Genomic DNA, 19,650 nt, shown 5'->3' on the forward strand with positions numbered 1-19,650 from the left:
CTTCACACGGCCTTCACATCTGTAGCTCCTAACTTTTTCTCCACCCTCCACTTGTAAGTACAACTGTCACTGGATTTCAGGCCCACCCTAAACCTAAGGTGATCTCATTTCAAGATCTTTAACTTAATTACATCCGCAAAGACTCTTTTTTCAAATTAAGTCATATTCAAGGGTTCCTGGAGTCAGGACATAATCATATCTTGGGGTGGGGGCACTATTCAACCCCCTACAGAGAGCCAGCGGAATTTTCAAACAGGGATTTGACCTCACCTGGTATGTTTTAAAGGATCATCCAGTACGTCATGTAGACCAGTCTGGTGGGGACAAGGGTGAGAGCATGGAGATGACACACACTTTCCAGTGGATTCTACTGCTTTTGATTTGCCCTTTTGTTTTTGGGTAGGACAGCCTAATTTCAGGATTTAGGTAAGAGGAGAGAATAAAATTTTTCTTTTCCATACACAAGAGGGTCATTATTAATGTTCTAATGGACAGGCTATATAGTAAACCCACCAAAGTTTCAGTTAGAAAAGATCAAGGTTAATCACCTACGTAGCAAAATGTTCATGGAGTCATCATGCAGAACATGATCTTTATAAAGACCAATAATAATGACTTTTTACGAAGTGCTTACTAAACACCAGGCACTGATCTACTTGCTTTATACACATTATTTCTCATGGAATTTGAGTAGTATTCCATGGGAGAGATATCATTAATTCTCTTTTGAGAATTCTAAGGTCCTACAATTTGAAAAATTCAGATCTAGAGTTATTATGAGCTACAGTTTGGGTTCTAACCACTAACTTACATCATCATTACCAATAATTCCTTTTTAAAATTCTAATTTAGTATCATTATTGAATTGAATATTTCATTGGACTGCACTTGACTCGACTCAGTTTCAAATCCAACTTGCTCACCTAAACAATTATCATGTAGATTGCTGTTCACTGCTAACTCAGTAGGGGCCCAGAGGGAAAAGTATTGCCCATTATGCTTACCAATACTCTATCTTATTTCAGATGTGAGTGATCCTCTCCAACATGGGAGGGTACTAGGTAGGTCATATCTAGAATATCATACTTAGCAATACTTAGTGAACTGATGATCATTGGTAACTGATAATACTTCCAAAAATGATGCAACCAGACTGCGTACCTCCTGAGGAAATACAGAACACCATCCAGTAGTGTTACTTCTCCCTGCTCCCCCTGCCAAAAACTCAGGTCTAAAATAATCAAGCTTCTACATCTAATTATCAACTCACAGGAAATATAAGGCATGTTCAGCAACACCAAAGAGATAAAATCAGCAAATTCCAAATGGTGGGAAACTCTAAGGACAATTGATTGAATGTTATTACAGATATAAAAAATAAAGAAGGAAATTATAGATTAAGAAGACTAAAGAGAAATATTGCAACTGCAATGTACGGCAAACAAACAGTTAATAAGATGTATTGTATGATTATAAGTTTGCAGAAAGTGAAAGAGACAGAGGACATGTCCAACGATGCCATGAACTGATACTGATAAAAATAAGGAATTATTGTTAATTATTTTAGGTGTGACAACAGCATTGTGGTCATATTTTTGTCTTTACCTTTAGAAATATATATAGGGAAATACAGATGAAAGAGTATCTCTCTTTTGCTTCAGAATAATCTGAGGAAGCAGGGTGCGTTCCTGAAACAAGACCAGCCATGCACTGATAGCTGTGGATATAAGTGACGGGTGCCTCAGGATCACTATATGGTTCTATTTTTATGCATGTTGAAAATTTCTAACATTAAAGTTTAAAAAAACCTTAAGAAGTCCAAAATATACATGAAATATAAAATATAAGATAAATGCTATACATGCTCATGGTAGAAATCTGGAAAGCACAGAAAAATTTTTAAATAATTTTATGAAACTACTTATAATGTTGCCCCCATTAAATCAACTACCAAGTGCTCAGGACACCTGCTGTCTGTTTTTGGGGACTGTGTTCTAATCTGTGTGCAGCAAATAGAATGAAGAGCTGCTGTGCAGTTTGAAGAAACTGTTCTTTGAAAACATTTTTCCTTAGGTCTCTGCATGCTCCCCTACCTCCGGGTCAAAACAGAAGCACGACTCAAGACACACATTCTCCTGGTGTATAACTGACCTGCAGTGCGTAGCTACAGAAGACCCAATCTGGGTCTAGGTTTGCAAACCAAATATTTAAGTGCAAGAAGAGCTTTCACACAACATCCAGATTGAAGCTTTAAGGCTTTTATTGCAGGGCTCTTGCTTTGCTGGGATCTTGCTCCCTCTTCCCCCTCCTCCTCCCCCAGATACACCAATACCATAATTAAGTGTCTCTTCTAGAGGCTTAGAGTTTACCCTCTTCTGGAGTATATACCAACCAATAACGAATTGAGAGAGGTACACAGAACTTCACAATAGTCACTGCCATTTAGGATTGCTATCCAGAACTGTCTGCGAAAGTCTGGCAGCGATGGGTGAGCCTCTGCCATGACTCCACACGGAAAGTGCTGTGTCTTTCTCCAGTTAAATCCTGTCCTAATGAGCTCACAAATGGACCCTGGTTTCCTTCCCGTGGCAAGTGTCTTTCTGGCTACCGCTTCTGCATCAGGCAGCTGTGGCCTTTGTCACTGGGACTGTTAAGACAATTTCCCCATTCTAACAAGATTTTACTCTTGAGTAAAATAATTTTTCTCAGGATGGCTTTAGATTTTTTTTTTTATATCCATAATCAGTTTTCAATGAAGGGTGGATTTTTTTTTCCACACTCGGAAGTGATTTATATTAGGCATTCAGAAGACAAATATGGACATTTTTATTTTTTTTTTTTAAATTTCTTTAAGCAAGCAAGCGAGAGAAATCCAACAACAACTTGGAGTAGATTTACAGTTGGTTCTCCCCTCAACCCTTTGTCTTGCCCTGGAGCCTGATGGGACTTGAGTGTCCTTGGAGGAATGGCAGAGGGAAATGCTAGGGGCCAATTGCTGATTTTATCATTCAAACACAAAATTTGTTACACCACTTTATCGGTCACAGGGAAAGCAATTATATTGTGGTTCAATTTTCCACTCAATGGCTGTACTGGGGATCAAAGTCAGTTTTTATGATGGGAAAAAAATGTTTTGCTATTTTATTTGTTACTTAAAATAAAGAAGTATGTTATTATAATGCTTTCTGAGGTTTTCCTACCCCCAACCCCTACCCCTTCATGAGGTACAGTGGATTATTTTGGCTTTCTCCCTTCCTTTGATTAAATAATCAGTTTTCTTCCTGTCCTCTAAAGCGTATTTCACTGTAGAAATGAAATTGGCACGGTTCAAGGCAACACAGCATTAAGACTCTAATCATAGCCACAAAGAGCAAAGCCTGCCCTACGCTATTTATTCTTCGCTAGACTGGTACTCTTCCAAAAGCAGCAGGACTTCTAATGGTTTCTGTGTGTGTACAGACTGTCATGTGCTTTGTGCTATGTTATGTTGTGCGCTGTGTTACGCTTACTCTCTCCCATCTTCCATGTGAGATAATTAGCACATCTTTCTGTTGCATTTAGAACTCCTTTTTCCTGCTACAGAAATAGGGACATGGGATTGGGTATGAAGGATTCATATGGAATTATAGGTAAAAATTGTCCATTTTCATTAAAAAATAACATAGGATGTTCTCTCTTCAATTATAACCTTTTTGTCTTATTGTCTATCTTCTTTTCAATGAGGAAATTGAAGTCAGTAAAATTTAAACTATCCAAGCCAAGTAGAAGTTATTATTATCATTTTTCTAGAGATCTAACTCCAGGACTAGTTGATGATTAGCCCTTTTTGTTTTAAAGTTCCAATTTTAAACAAGAAACCTGGTGATAGGAACCTCCAACAACTGTGCTATGGGGCTACAGTTTGTAACAGGACTGAATAGCTTAGTGAAAGCTAGTACTTTTTATTGCACATTTATTCATATTTGTTAAGGAGACAGAAAAAAGTGACAGCTACTTCCCTCTTTTAAATGATACCAAGTTTACATTGACATTTCTTGTTGGTTTCAACTTTTACAATTTGATTGCGATCATCTTTATTTTTTTTCTGGTCTCCTGCTAATTGCCTCCAGGCTCAAAGAGTCTTACAACACAGCCTCTGAATCCAGGAGCAGAGAATTCTGGAATCTGCTGTAGGTGAATAATTACTGCAGTAGCTGAGTGATGGTCTAGCTACCACGGTACACTTTTGTCCTTCCCATGGAGCTTCAGGCGATGGCAGGAGAGCTGAGCATGAGGCCCCATAAAGGTTGGGGTGGGGAGGCAGAGGAGTGCACCCCAGGAGAGCGGTGCCACCAGCTGGCTGGTGCCGGCCAACCTCGTTTCTGCACATCCTTGCTGCTTCGGTCTAGGATTTTGATGTGGGTGAGGGTGACTTCAAACTTTGAGAGTAGGAGAGTCTCCCTCTGAGCAGTTCCCCCATAGGCTTTACCCTCTCATAGGAGTTTAAAGTGCTTTCTAAATAACACTGAATTTTATGACTTGGGGCAAGAAACTGGGCCTCAGTAAAAGGCTAACTTGCACCTGAGAAAGATATTTTTGAGAAATGCAGCCACTGTTTATTGGGAGTTCATTATGAGCCAGTCTCTGTGTATGTTATATATTATACATTATATCCTTAGAGCAATCCTGCAAGGCACGAATGATTATTCCCCATTATTTAAGATGAAAAAGCTCAGACCCTGAAACCTATTTAAACTACTCTTTAAACTATTTGCCAAACTACCCCTAGAACACTTGCTTACTATATGGTAAAGAGTATATAGAGAACAATATTAACCAGTCCCAATATAACAATAATCCTCATTAATGCTAAACACCATCTTCCAAAGCGTTAAATTTATTTTTTTACCCTTACATATTCCAAAAGCTCTTAATCACAAAGACCTCTAATTAACTTTGCCCCAGAAATTTAAATTATTTTGGTAGACTAATACAAATTTAACTTTTCCATGGTAGTCCTATGTCTTAGACAGTGTTCTGAACCTGTGAAAATATCACTATTATATCTTAATAAATGTATCAGAAGTTGGAAATTAGCTATTATTTTGGCCTGAACTGGGCTGAAGTCAGAGTTTTATTCTATCAAACAATATGCAACTTTTTCAATTTAGTAACTAGCATAGTGACTAAATACTGCTATTTAAAATATTATTTTCATTTAGATGCTTCGATGTCAAAGAAACTATACCAACTGTTTTTCATCCCTATTACTTTCAATGAACTTAATACTGAGTCCTATTCATCTTGTGATAATCCAGTCAATCAATTAATAATTTACCTACAAATGGTCAGCTCAAGCCAGAGGCAAAACAACCTGATTTTGGTCAGGACATGGAAAAAAGTAATTGGAGTGGGAATGAGTGTCTTAAATATCTAGCCTTTAAAAACAGGATTATCTAAATGGAATATGGTGAACGTAATCCTAAGTACTGTCCCATGTTCCCAATGGGTTGTCTCTACATATAGATTAGTTGGTTGCCATGACACCAAACTCTTAAATTTAATGCAATATGATATTGCAAATGAGACTAGTTCTCTCTACCATGATGCTATGATGCATTTTAAATAACATTTTTAAACTTTCTTTGAATTGTGAACAAATTTTTAAATAGTCTATTTAGGATGTTTCTTCCTATTTTATGTAATTTTTACGTTAACTCCTACGCACAAAGCTCCAGTTCTAATAAGAACACGAAACTGAATACCTTGTAAACCATTTCATTACCCTCCCCTTTAAGAACATCTAGTATGTAGATCTCCAAATTTAGAAAATAGATGGGAGGGATTGGTAATAATTCTATTTCTTTGGAATTTTTCACTTTACCTACAGAATAATGGACTTTTAAAATTCCAAATTGTCCTTGCTCATTTATTTTAGCACTTATTACATTTGCATTTTTATTATCTGTTTACCTGTTTTCATTCCTTACTACACAATGCCCTTCTCAAGGGCAGAATCCCTGACTTTCTTATTGTTTCTTACTCCAGTGCTTACCACATATAAGGAACTCAAATATTGTTGTATTAGTGAAGTAATTAATAAACTACATATTACTTGAAGCAACTTTTCAGAAATATATATATATATATATATAGTTGTTTCTTTTTTAATTCCTCACCTCTCAGATGCACTAAGAGCTCTTTGTAAATCAGTTCCAACCTGTTCTGCAGTCTTTTTAGTTCTTACAGAAAACATATAGGATAACTTTTCATAAAGAAATATTATGAAGCTTGATTCTTCCACTCTGAGAAAATGTCCATAGAATTACAAAGAATGCAGTGAGCCAAACACTTTCTTCTGCAGTTTTCAGAGCAAATACTTTTTCTGTCCTTTTTTCCCTTTGGCACCACAAAGAAGTAAATGAAAATAAATTTTCAAATTAACAAATAAACAAACAATTTTATCCCCAATGCTCTAAGTCCTCCAATCCTGAACTTCTATTTACAAACACTGGCTTTCAAATAGCATCATCGGTAAATAAGGCTGCCCTTTCCAGCTTAAAAGCATAGCTGATGAGAGACATGGTGATTGCTTAAAATATCCTAAGGGTATGAAAACTAAAGTGGAGAAAGAATTATTTAGGCATAACTACAGCATAACTAAAGGGAGATATAACTGGATGGAGAAATACTAAATTTAAAAAAAGAATAATTTCAGGGAAAGAATCAGTATATAAAAAAAAAAAAAAAACCCTCAAACTTTCTTAACAGTCTATTGGGCTGTGGAATTGGTTCTAATGGAAAGTAGTAGAAAAAAGTCATGAGTGCCAAAAACTACCAAGGACGAAACAAAGATGAGGATAGCCTCACGCAGGCAAAGCGTGTGTCAAAGTGATGAAATAAAGTCTTTCTTATTTTTAAGCATCTTGATTTTAACAAATAAAATCCTAATGTTTCTCCTAATTTGATTTTCCAAGAAAATACGCTAAGCAGAGCACCTATGAATCATTTCTAACAGCATTCAAGTAAAGTCCTACTTTTTGTCCACAAAGTTAATGACTGTTTACACACACACACACACACACACACACACACACACCCTCTAAAGTTGATACCCTATTTTCTCTTAGAGTATATGTGCTCTGTTCTAAATAACTAACTAAGTAAAAGTCATACTCTTTGGCCTTCCCCCTCCCAAATCTGTTTCTCTCCATATATAACCATACTTAGAGTAGCAGACAAATAAAGATCCATTGTTTTTCCTCCCCAACTATAAAAGTGCCACAACTCTTCAGTCTGACAAATTTAAATGAGTTGAAGGCATCTCCCACAAGGGAATCTATAGTGCTGGCTCATAGTCAGAGATAAATTTTTCAGTAAACCTGCACCCAGGGTGAGGAAGGGAAACCTCCCTGATTTTTCTTTCCTCCCTTTATCACTTATTTCAATTGCAGAATGGATAAGCAAAAATGGTTTTTCCTCTGAATTCCCCGAACAGTGATTTCAGATCAAGCCAAAAAGATTCTATATGATCCCAAAATTTGGAAATATAAGCAAACCACTGTTATTCTGCCACATGCCAACTGGGTTGACTCTTTGACTGGGGGGCCATCCAGCTGTGATGGAAGGACTAGTGACGGTGAGCCATGAAATTGCTGGGTTGATACACGAGCCACCTTCCTTCCACCAACCATTCCTCTTGGTTTGGGTGATGATGGGCTAGAGTTACGCTTAGCACACTTTGTTCATCTACTATTTGGGTTTTTACTGCCCTCAAACTTCTTCCTAGTCTCATTGCATATTTACCCTTGCTTTGTTCCTGCTAAACACCAATGGATCTCAAATACAGAAAATAATTAAAAATGAAGGTTGGGGGTGTGTCTTGGGGCAAAATCAGCTTTTATTTGTTTGAACTGATCTGACAAATCCATAAATTCAGTAAGTGTTTAACTAAACCAATTAGCATTCAGTTGAAGCTGTGATATGAATGGTGTATGTAGATCCAAACCTCAAGGTTGTTGGGGTGGCATTTAAACTCCTTCTCGAAAGAATTCTAGGCTTGAAATTAAGTCTAAATTGAAAATTTTGAGAATAAATCTTGTCTATTCAACTTATCTATGTGACTTGGGCAAGTTATCTAACCTTATCGATCCTCAGTTTCTTCATCCATACAGATGTGTGTATGGTGAGTGTAATTATTCAAAAGGGAAAGGAGGTCTAATAGTATGTATTTTCTAGAAGTTTCTGAGCACTGGATGGAATGTGTGCTCAAGGAATGATATCATGCTATATATAAGGTAGAATGTGTCAACTTGCTGTATTAAATATGAATTTGTGAAACATTTACTATCCACTAAACCATGATTCTCAAAGTGGGATCCAGGGATCCTTAAGTGTCCCGAAGACCCTTTTAGAGTACTGGCAAAGTCACACATTTTTATAATAATTACCAAGATTTTTTTTTAATTCTCTCTCACAAGCATATAGCAGAATTTTCAAGAATCTGCACAACATGTGATATCCAACAGTTGAGTACAGGATTAGACATTAAAAGAGATTTGCAAGATTGTAAAGGGGTCCTGGGAGAAACAAGTTTGAGAACTGCTATGCTGAAGTACGTTAGTCCACTTTAGGTAGATGTGTCCTGAGATGAACCTGTGTGTGGGGGCTGGAATTACTCTGCTAAGGCCCTCAGCTCTGCATCTCACAGAGGTGAAGCCACGACCTTTAGTGCATGCTCTTCATTCACATGAGCTAGAGTTAGGGAATTTAAAATCCCATTATTAGATGCTGTTATTAGTTTTAAAAATGAAACCTGGGGTAAGAATATGCATCATGGTTATATCTATTATTGACAAGCAGAACTGTGAATTTATTGTCTTTCTTTAAATTCATCAGCAGTTTACTGACGACCTACAGTATGCCAAGCACTGTACTGGAATTTACACAAGTAGTGTCCTATTTGATCCTCAGGACCCTGTGATACAATTATCATTATTTGCCCTTGGTGTACACAGCCTACTAGAAAGGCAGTTGAATGTAGCAGGGAAGGCACAGACTCTGTGGAGCCTGACCATCTGGTTTTAAATCTCAGCTCTGCCATCCACTAACTGTGTGACCTCAGGCAGGGCACAACTTCTCTGTGCTTCATTTTCCTTGTCCATAAAATGGGTATAATAATGGCCCCTAAATCATGCCTTTGTTACAAGGATTACATGAGTCAAACTATGTAAAGTGCTAAGAAAAATGTCTGGCATTTAGTAATCAGTATATAACTTTTTGCCATTATTATTTCCACAACCCAAACAATATTCGTGACTATAGAGTTAAGCCTACCATTTAACACACTCCTGGACACTGTAGTACCCATGAGCTAATCAGAAGATGTTATTCTTGAGGGTGTAATGAGGCCAGAGTCATCAGGAGCTCAAACCCTGCATGGCCCAACCATCTTTCTCATTCCAAAGCTACATATTTCATTCCTTGTTCTGGCAAATGCATTCAGAACTGCCTACCTTTGATACAGAGGTGAACCAGGAAACAAAAGCTGGATTTATTCCAAGAACATTTTTTTGATTGTCAGTTGTGTGCCAGGAACAGTGAGCAGCACAGCAGAGGCATGGGGGCATTGTACCATGTGCAGTCCCATTCAGTAAACCATCAGTATGTCTAGGATTAGAACACAGTGTGAGGAGAAGTAAGAAGACAGGCTTGTTCACCAGGCTAAAGGGCCTGAGTTGGCTCTGAAGACAAACAAGGATCACTTGAGTCTGAGGATTCAGAACAACAGGGTCAGGACTATGCTTTAGAATTATCATGGCTCTTTGGAAAACAGTGTGGAGGTGCCTCAAAAATTTAAAAATAGAGCTCCCCTATGACCCAGCAATTGCACTCCTGGGTATTTACCCCAAAGACACAGATGTAGTGAAAAGAAGGGCCATATGCACCCCAATGTTCATAGCAGCAATGTCCGCAATAGCCAAACTGTGGAAAGAGCCAAGATGCCCTTCAACAGATGAATGGATAAAGAAGATGTGGTCCATAAATACAATGGAATATTACTCAGCCACCAGAAAGGATGAATACCCAACTTTTACATCAACATGGATGGGACTGGAGGAGATTATGCTAAGTGAAATAAGTCAAGCAGAGAAAGTCAATTATCATATGGTTTCACTTATTTGTGGAACATAAGGAATAACATGGAGGACATTAGGAGAAGGAAGGGAAAAATGAAGGGGGGGGAATCGGAGGGACAGATGAACCATGAGAGACTACAGACTCTGAGAAACAAACAGGGTTCTAGAGGGGAGGGAGGAGGGGGGATGGGTTAGCCTGGTGATGGGTATTAAGGAGGGCACGTACTGCATGGAGCACTGGGTATTATACGAAAACAATGGATCATGGAACACTACATCAAAAACTAATGATGTATTGTATGGTGACTAACATAACATAACAAAATTAAAAAAAAAAAAAAAGAATTATCATGGCTGTAAACATAGAAGATGGGTTGTAGGGGACCAAAGTGGAGGTGAGGGGGTTAACTGAGAGACTGTTATCATATTTCCAGTGAGAGATTATGAGGGTTTGAACTCAGGGATGATGGTATAAATAAGGAGGATGGTGCATTTATGAGAAGTGTGTGTGTGTGTGTGTGTGTGTGTGCTGTAGTGGGAAACAGTTTTTTAGAACTGGAAACTACACTATAAATCATCTAATCCTTCCTTCCCTCCCTCCCACCATCAACTTTGTTGATTAAAAACTGAAGTTAAATGTCTTGCGAAAGCCTCAGAGAGACAGAAATGATTAGTGAAAAGAAAAAACAAGTTTAATAATTTGCAGGTTTCTAATCCTCCCTCTGTCCTTCACTTCTTTAAGATTCAGCTACTTATTTTCTGAAATGTAAATGAAACTACCTGTCCTGCCTGCCTCACAGATTGTTGAAGCAATTTGTCTGATGAGATAACATGTTTGTAAGCACTTGGTGGCCTGTAAAACATGCTACGCACATAAATTATTATAATTTCTAGGTCCTCTCATGTATTTTCCATTCTTTGCATCATGACAAAAGTGAAAAGCACTAGTGAAAGTGAAAAAGAGAAAAGCTCTCGTGGTGCCAGGAAGGAGGGGGCCTCCCCAGATTCTGATGGGCAGATCCATCACCTGTCCAGAGGAAGAGAGCAGGGCTGGTTTCCAGGACCTGAGAGAAGTTGACAACGCTGGGCTACCACGTTCGGGGACATCTGTGCTTCCCACTTCTTTGAGAGGGAGAGATGATGTTTGCTCATGGGCCAAGAGTGAAGAGAAGTAATTTCATTGTAGATAAAAATGAATGAAACATCAGGGCACTGCATGTCTCCCAGTACATGGACAAAGCTTGCTAATAGATATCAGGAAGTATTTATAGGTCACACTGAGAAGCAACTCACACCCATAGTGTCACATTGGTTCCAATCCATTCAAAGATTAGTAGTCAGGAACTTTTTATGTTACATCATATTTTAAACACCTTTGCTTCTCTCTCTCCCTCCCACACCCTCCTCATCTTCATCTCCATCTGTTTCTCTCTCTCTCCATCTCAATCTCTTTCTCTGTGTCTCACTGTGTAGAATATCACCTGGCAAAGTATTACCATTTTAGTTAATAAGTTGAGCCCTGGGTTAATTTAATGAATATAAATGGAAATAAATTTTTTGGAGGAAGAGTTATAAAACCGAACTCTCTGATTGCTATCAACCTGGGAAAATGAATTCCTTGGCAAGAAGCAAAACAAAACTAGTGTTCTCATATTTATTTAAGATTTGAAAGTTAAGATTGACTATACCTCTATGCTCTAGGAAATTTCCCTGAACCAACTATAGGCTCCTGTAGAAAAATATAGCACTCTGCAAAGGCATGCATTAAAAACACAGAGGGTGATAGGAAAAAAAATGAGATTGGGGCAGACCACTTAAATGTACAAAACTTTGTAATTGAGCCCAAACAACAACAACAAAATAATAATCTGGGTAAAAATACTAGCACAAGGAAAAACAAATGATAATAATTCACAGATCCTGAAAAAGCTTTTGATAAAATTCATCCTTCATCTCAATAAAAAACACAAAAGCAGGGGCACCTGGGTGGCTCAATCGGTTAAGTGTCTGACTTGATTTTGGCTCAGGTCATGATCTCAAGGTCATGAGATCGAGCCCTGTGTCAGGCTCTGTGCTGAGTGTGGAATCTACTTAATATTCTCTCTCCCTCTCCTTCTGCACCTCCCCTCACTTTCTCTCTCTCTCTTACAAAAAACAAAAAAACACAAAAGGAAAAAGTATATATATATGCATACACACACACCTCTTAGTCCTAAAGCCAGCATCTTACTTAAGGGGGAAATAAGGGCATTTCCATCAAAATTAGCCAACAAAACAAGGATGCCCACCATCTATGCTGCTGTTTATTGTATAGAAGGCATTCGTCAATACACATACACAAAAAAATTCAACTAGAGACACAGAAATTAGTGTGGTGGAAAGTGCCATTTTTTGAGGATGATATGATAGTAATTTGAAAAGCCTAGAATATCAAATGATAAAACTACTCAAACAGTGAAATAATTCAGTCAGGTAGCAGGATATAAAGGTCACACCCAGAAATGAACAGCCTGCATATACAGTAAGAGAGAGGACATTCTGGCAGAAAAAATACATTTTTTATATTTAGGAACATCCTTATAAAGAGATGTGTAAAACCTATGTGATGAAAACTTTAAAATATTCCTGAAAGTCATAACAGAAACAGAACTGCAAAGATATTTCTTTATCTTGTGTAGGATGACTCCACAGCATAAAAATATTAATTCTTCCTGAGTTAACTTATAAATTTGATACACATAAATTTAATGTAAGAATATGAACAACCTTTATTATGAAACTAGAAATTTATTTTATTTTTTTATTTTTATTTTTTAAAGATTTTATTCATTTATTTGACAGAGAGAGACAGTGAGAGAGGGAACACAGGCAGTGGGAGTGGGAGAGGGAGAAGCAGGCTTCCTGCAGAGCAGGGAGCCCGATGCGGGACTCGATCCCAGGACCCGGGGATCGTGACCTGAGCCAAAGGCAGACGCTTAACCGACTGACCCACCCAGGTGCCCCGAAACTAGAAAATCTTAATTATGAAACCAGACAATCTTTATTATGAAGCCAGATATTTTGTTGATGCAAAAATTTATATGGAAAAATAACCATGCAAGAATAGCTAAGAAAACACTGTGAAAGAAAAACCGAGTGGGGCACTACCTCAACCTGTCTTTAAATACAAATTAAACATTTATGATTAAAACCATGTAGTAGTGGCCCATGAGTAGTCAGATAGAACAGTGGAGAGGAGTCAAAGTCCAGAAACAGACGGGTGCCTATGAGAACGTAGAATATAATGGAAGTGGCGTCTCAAATCACAAAGATTGTGCTGTAACAATGGAATAACTATTTGGAAATAGCGGTAAATTAGATGGATATCTTGTATGATGAACAAGAATACATTCCAAGTGGTCTGAGATCTAACTGTAGGTCCGACACCTATAGGTTTCCTATAGAGGAAATTCCTTTATAAACTGGATATAGTCAGGAGAGGGGTTTCTTTTGGTTTTAAATACAGAGCCAATAAAAAGTAAAGAGTAATAATTTGACTATATAAACATAAAAACTTTGCACAGCACAAAACACAATAAACAAAGCTAAAGCCAATGATGAACTAGTAAAAAATATTTGCAAAATATATGACAGAGAAAAAGCAAACACTGTGTGTGTGTGTGTATCCCAATATATGTCTATATGTGCATGTGTAATCTTAAAAATTGAGGAAACAAGGACCCAAATCATGGGCAAAAGATATGAATAGACAAATCACCAAAAAAAGTAAAACTTAGGTCCTAAATATACAGAAAAAAATTCAACTTCACTCTTAGTAAGAGAAATGCAACATAAAGCTACTCTGAGTTACTTCACCCATCAAAAATTTTGAAAACTTGACAACATAATTTGTTGGCAGGTAGGGAACCAGGCAATCTTATGTATGGGGATAAGTAGAAATGTGAATGGGTACAACCCTGTTGAGGAGAAGCTGGCATATCTAGCAAAACTAGGAAATTACACTAATGATACATCTCCAAAAATATTTTTAAAATACACGTGCAAAGGGTTATTGATTGTGTCATTTTTTATTTTTTTTTTAAGATTTTATTTATTTATCTGACAGAGAGAGACACAGCGAGAGAGGGAACACAAGCAGCGGGAGTGGGAGAGGGAGAAGCAGGCTTCCCGTGGAGCAGGGAGCCCAATGTGGAGCTCGATCCCAGGACCCTGGGATCATGACCTGAGCCGAAGGCAGATGCTTAACGACTGAGCCACCCAGGCGCCCCACGTCATTGTTTTAAATAGTATGATCTGGGTACAAACTCAATGTCCAAAAATGTGAGACTGATTAGAAATAACTATGATACATTTACACAGTGGAGCACTATGTCCCTGTACCAAAAAAAGAAAAAAATTGAAGATCTCTGTGAACTGATATGTTGTGATTTCCAAGATACATGATAAAGTGAAGGAAAAAATCAAGGTGCAAAAGAATATCTACTATGTTATCTTTTATTTAAGATTATTTAAGTAAAAAGTGAAGTCATGGAACCCAGTAAACCAGATACTCGTTGCTCTCAGGGAAGGCACCTCTGCAGGATTTTCAACTTTTTTTCTGAAATCATATACAGCCAATGCTGTCTCTTTAAAGTATGAGAAAGGTTGCTCCTAATTGTTACAAACTATAAACACACGGAGGAAAATCATGTAAGAACCAACATGATTTCCTCAGCATATTGATATTATTCCCTTCTACTGATAGCATATGAACCAAAAATGCATTGCAGCAGAACAGACTGTGTTGCTAATAATTAGCACTATTTCAAGGAAATGGGTTCCCCTAAGACCAATAAAGTGAATTAGAAGCGCTGCTCTGTCACTTGCTACTTGTGTGCCATGAGCTCATGACTTAATTTCTCTGAGCCTCATTTTTTTTTTAATATGCAAACCTAAGATATTAGTAATGCTTACCTCGTATGGTTGTTCTGACAATTAACTGAGATAATGCATGTAAATGCCTAGCACACATTCAATGAAACTATCTATTACCACTGTCTTTGTTAGCATCATGTCCTTTCTTTGGCTGCACCACAGCACTGAGTTCTGAGTCGATGTCATGCAGACAACACAAGTACGCACACGCAGACACACATGAACACAGGCACAAAGAGAAAAGTCCAAACGCTATCCAGTCTTGTATCTCACAGCTCCCTCTCCTTTCCTCCAGGTGGATAATCTTAAGTTACTTTGTACATCAAATTCTTATTTTGATCTTGGGGACTCTGCTCATAAAGTCCCTTCCACTTGAGTGTCCCACTCCCCATTTTTCAAATCCTATGTCAAGTCTAAACATCCCTTTAGACTTTCCCACATCACTCAGAACCCACTGCACTTCCGTAGTTCATTGGTCTACAGCAGGCTTGAGTATATTGACCTGTAATGTTCTTCAGCTGTTTTCTGTGTTCACATCATTACAGCAATAAGCTTTCAAGCTCTCCGAGAGCAGGAGCCATCATTTATGCCTCTAATGTACCCACCACAACACCTGGCGATGTGTGTCGTGCTTTGTCCATTACCTTCAAGCCTGGATCACGCTGACTTGATTTGAAATGTGTCTCACTATATTTTGTAAGTATGTTTCAAGCATAAGGGATCAAGTATTACAGAGTGGTGCAGTAACACTGACTACATAGTTATAAAATCCCACCCCTGAGACTTGGTAACAAGGAATTTATGAATTATATTACACAAATTATGCCATTATATAATTTTGTCTATTAACCTCAAGGGGATGTTATCAGTTGTGGAAATTTTTTGACAGGTTGTCATATTTCAATCCAAGTTATAACAGATTCTGACACTCTAAAAATCTTGATTTAATATGCCAGAAATAGACAGTGACTGTCACTGATGGTCTTGTCTGTGCTGAACTAAATTCATTCCTCAGGGTCACAGCATCACATCTCAGCAATGAGATTTCAACACTGGTTCTGATCCAGGTCAATGAATAAGATATCATGCACCCAGGCTTTACATAGAAATAATAAATGGATTTGGGTTTGCTCCTCTGGCTATCAGGTTCTTTTTTTCACCCCAACCTCCCAATAGTGTAAAGAAAAAAAACACAACTGCAAAATTCTAGATAGAATTGGGAAGGAATAATTTCTTAATCAAAATATAATTCTCCTTGGAAGTCAGGCATAAGTTTAGGGTGCAAAACAAAACAACAACAATAAAATCATAGCCGTGTTGCATGGTTTTCATTATATTAACATAAACTGAAGAGCATTTCTAACTCAACTAAACTGTGCTTTATGGGTAAACAGAATAATAGCGCCCAAAGACATCCACATCTTAATCTCTAGAGCCTGTGAATTGGCAAATATAATTAATTTGAGGACCCTGAGATGGGAAGATTATCCTGGATTATTCAGGTGGGCTCACTGTAATTAGGAAAAGGGAGGCAGAGACAGAGATATGACTACAGAAGACTGGTCAGAAAGGTGCTATGATGTTACCTTTAAAAATGGATAAGAGGCCATGAATCAAGGAGTGTAGGGAGCCTCTTAGACGCTGGAAAAGGCAATTCAATGATTCTCCCATAGAGCCTCCAGAAAAGGAGGCAGCTTTTTTTCCACCTTGATTTTAGCCAGTGAGACCTGTGTGGGACCTCTCACACATACAGAACTGTAAGATAATATATTTCCATTGTTTTAAGCAACAGAGTTTGTGGTCATTTGTTATGCAGCAAAAAAAAAAAATTATATACTTTACCTGAAATATAGTATAGTCTCTATGAAGGCATAACATTTGATGTCTACTGCTCATTTCCAAAGCCTAGCATAGTGCCTGAGCCATAATACACTTAGTATATATCCTTTGAACGAAATATTGATAACACCTTTTCTATTTTACCACACAGTCCTACTATACTGTCTAGACTCACTCTCCCAATAAGCTTATTCCTTATATATAGGTATCATCAGCATCTCTTGAACTTTGTAGACAGGGAAATATTTAGTAGCTTGTTGAAGATTATCTAGCTATGGTCAAGGCTTGAGACAAAGTCATTTGACTTTCAATCCAGTGGCATTTTCACCATAAGACTGCATGACCACCCAAATGCAGTTTGTATAAGAAAGATTGGCCAAAGTCTCTAAACATGTCTCTAAAACAAGCTAACATTCTCTAATTACATTTGACTTTGAAGATAATTCAAATTGGGAATAAAATGACAGCATCACACCTTAAAAGAAATGTCTTGCCAGTCCACTTAAAAATTTCATCATTCAAAGGGAGAAGGTGCCCCAGGTTCTTTCTCCAGTTACAGAGAACAAAGCATTATCTGGTGTAGTGGGTCCTGGAATAGGAACTCCTAGACTCGGCAGTATCATTAGAGGAAAGGTGGCCCCCACTTCAGCACTGCTGAAGAACTACCCCAGAAGCCCGAAGTTCACACCAGAGGCAGACGGGCCCACTACCCCAGAATCAGGCCTCCATAGTCACTTTGTGCATGGGAATCCTGCTTGGGTCATCTTTGATACTATCCTGAGCTGCTTTGGTGGCTGTATTAGTATACAGCAATATAACCAATTACCCTAAAATCTGCTGATTTTAAACAATAATAATCAGTTAACATTTCTCACAGTTTCTGTAGATCATGAATTCAGTAAGGGCACAGTGAGGATGGCCTGTCTGTTTCACAATATCTGGGACCTCAGCTAGACAACTCAAGAGTCTGGGGGCTGCAATCATCTGAGGACTTGACTGGGGCTGGAGGATCCACTTCTAATGTGGCTCATTCATGTGGCTAACAAGTCAGTGCTGGATATTGACAGAAGACCTCAGTTCCTCTCTATATGGGCTTCTCCATGGGGTTGCATAGTGTCTTCCTGGGATGGCATGTGGCTTCTTCTAGAGTGAATAATCTAAGAGGTCAGAGTAGAAGCTGTAATACATCTTATGACCTAAAGCCAAATACTATCATTTCCACAGTATTCCATTTGTCATATAGGTCAACCCTGATTCAATGTAAAGAGGACTACCCAAAAGCATGAGTATCAGAAAGCAAGGATTATTGGGGGCCGTCTTGGGGGCTGACTATCACATCGACAGAATCAAAACACTTTGCTCTTAGAAAGCATCTTAACAAATCCTAGAACCAACAATCCTGCCTACTCAGCAGAAAAAATGTGATCAAGACTGTGTGCCTTATCAATCTTAGGTTTCTAAGGGAAACAATCCTTTCTCATTCCCCAACTCCACTGCTCATGCATTCCCTAGGAAGTACTTTCCCTCCTGTGAAGACAATACAGAATATTACTTAGTCAAGATAGGCTAGAAAGGTAAAGGATTGACTGTAACAAACAAAATTCCTGATTTCAGTGGCTTCTTTTAATTAATGTTGCATAGAGCAATGAAGGTCAGTGGTTCTGCTGGAAAGCTCTTCCTTGATAAGTCAAGAATCCATCTTCTGTATATGACCACCATTGTCATTGGGGAAAGGGGAAACAAGAGTGCGGAGGATTGTCCAGGGAGATTCATAGTCAAACCTGGAAAGAGCGTACATCACTTATACTGGAGTTCAGTCACATGGACCCAACATAACTGCAAGGAAAGTTAGGAAATGCAGTCCTCCTTTGCTCCCAGGAGGAGGAAATGGGATTACTGGGATCTAGACAGCCCACTAATAGTTCTATGCTACACTGCACTATCCAAGTCGATCTGCTACTTTGATCTCAGAGATCTTTTAAAAATCTATCTTAATTGATCATGTTAATTCTGTTTTCAAACTATTACTCAGGATAAAGACTAAGCTCCATAGCAAGGCACACAATGCCCTTGACCACACTGGCCCTAACTTCTCCCGCCACAATTCTAGTCATCCCCTCCACCTCTTTCAGCCATAATTCTTCCTTCCCTCTGGCCCATTCGTTCACATGGGCATGAGGTTCCAACCTTGGCTCTTAGTTGTATAATGACTGTAAGCAAGTGCTTTAACCTCTCTCAGTCTCAATTCCATCATTTGTAAAATGCATAAAAATAATATCCACCTCAGAGTTATTGTGAAGATTAAGTGAGAAAATATATATAAAGGACAGTACCTGGAACATAGGAGTAACTCAATAAACTCTGGCCATTTGGTTAATTATTTTCCTTCCATTTTTCTATGTGGTCAAACCAATGTGCTTGATGAATAATAGTAATATACCACTTTAATTATTATTGTTAATAAAAATTTCGTATTACTTGGAGAGGAAGTGTGAGTGACTGCAAGCTTCAATTTAAGCTCAGTCATACTTGTTGGATTTAATCCCAGGCTTTACCACTTTCTTGCTTGTGAGCTTGAAAAAGCTATTTAAATTTTTTGGAATCTCAGTTTCCAGACTAGTTAAGTCTGTTAAGTGAAGATAATAACTATACTCGTTTCATAGTATTTTTTGAGGATCGATGGAAAAAATGAATGTAAAATATTTTTTGATTTCTAGTTCATAATAAATGCTTAATAAATAATAGCTATTATTATTTTACTACTACATTTAATGAATTC

The sequence above is a fragment of the Phoca vitulina genome, unplaced genomic scaffold (genome assembly GCF_004348235.1).
Source record: "Phoca vitulina isolate PV1807 unplaced genomic scaffold, GSC_HSeal_1.0 scaffold11, whole genome shotgun sequence".
Classification (NCBI taxonomy): domain Eukaryota; kingdom Metazoa; phylum Chordata; class Mammalia; order Carnivora; family Phocidae; genus Phoca; species Phoca vitulina.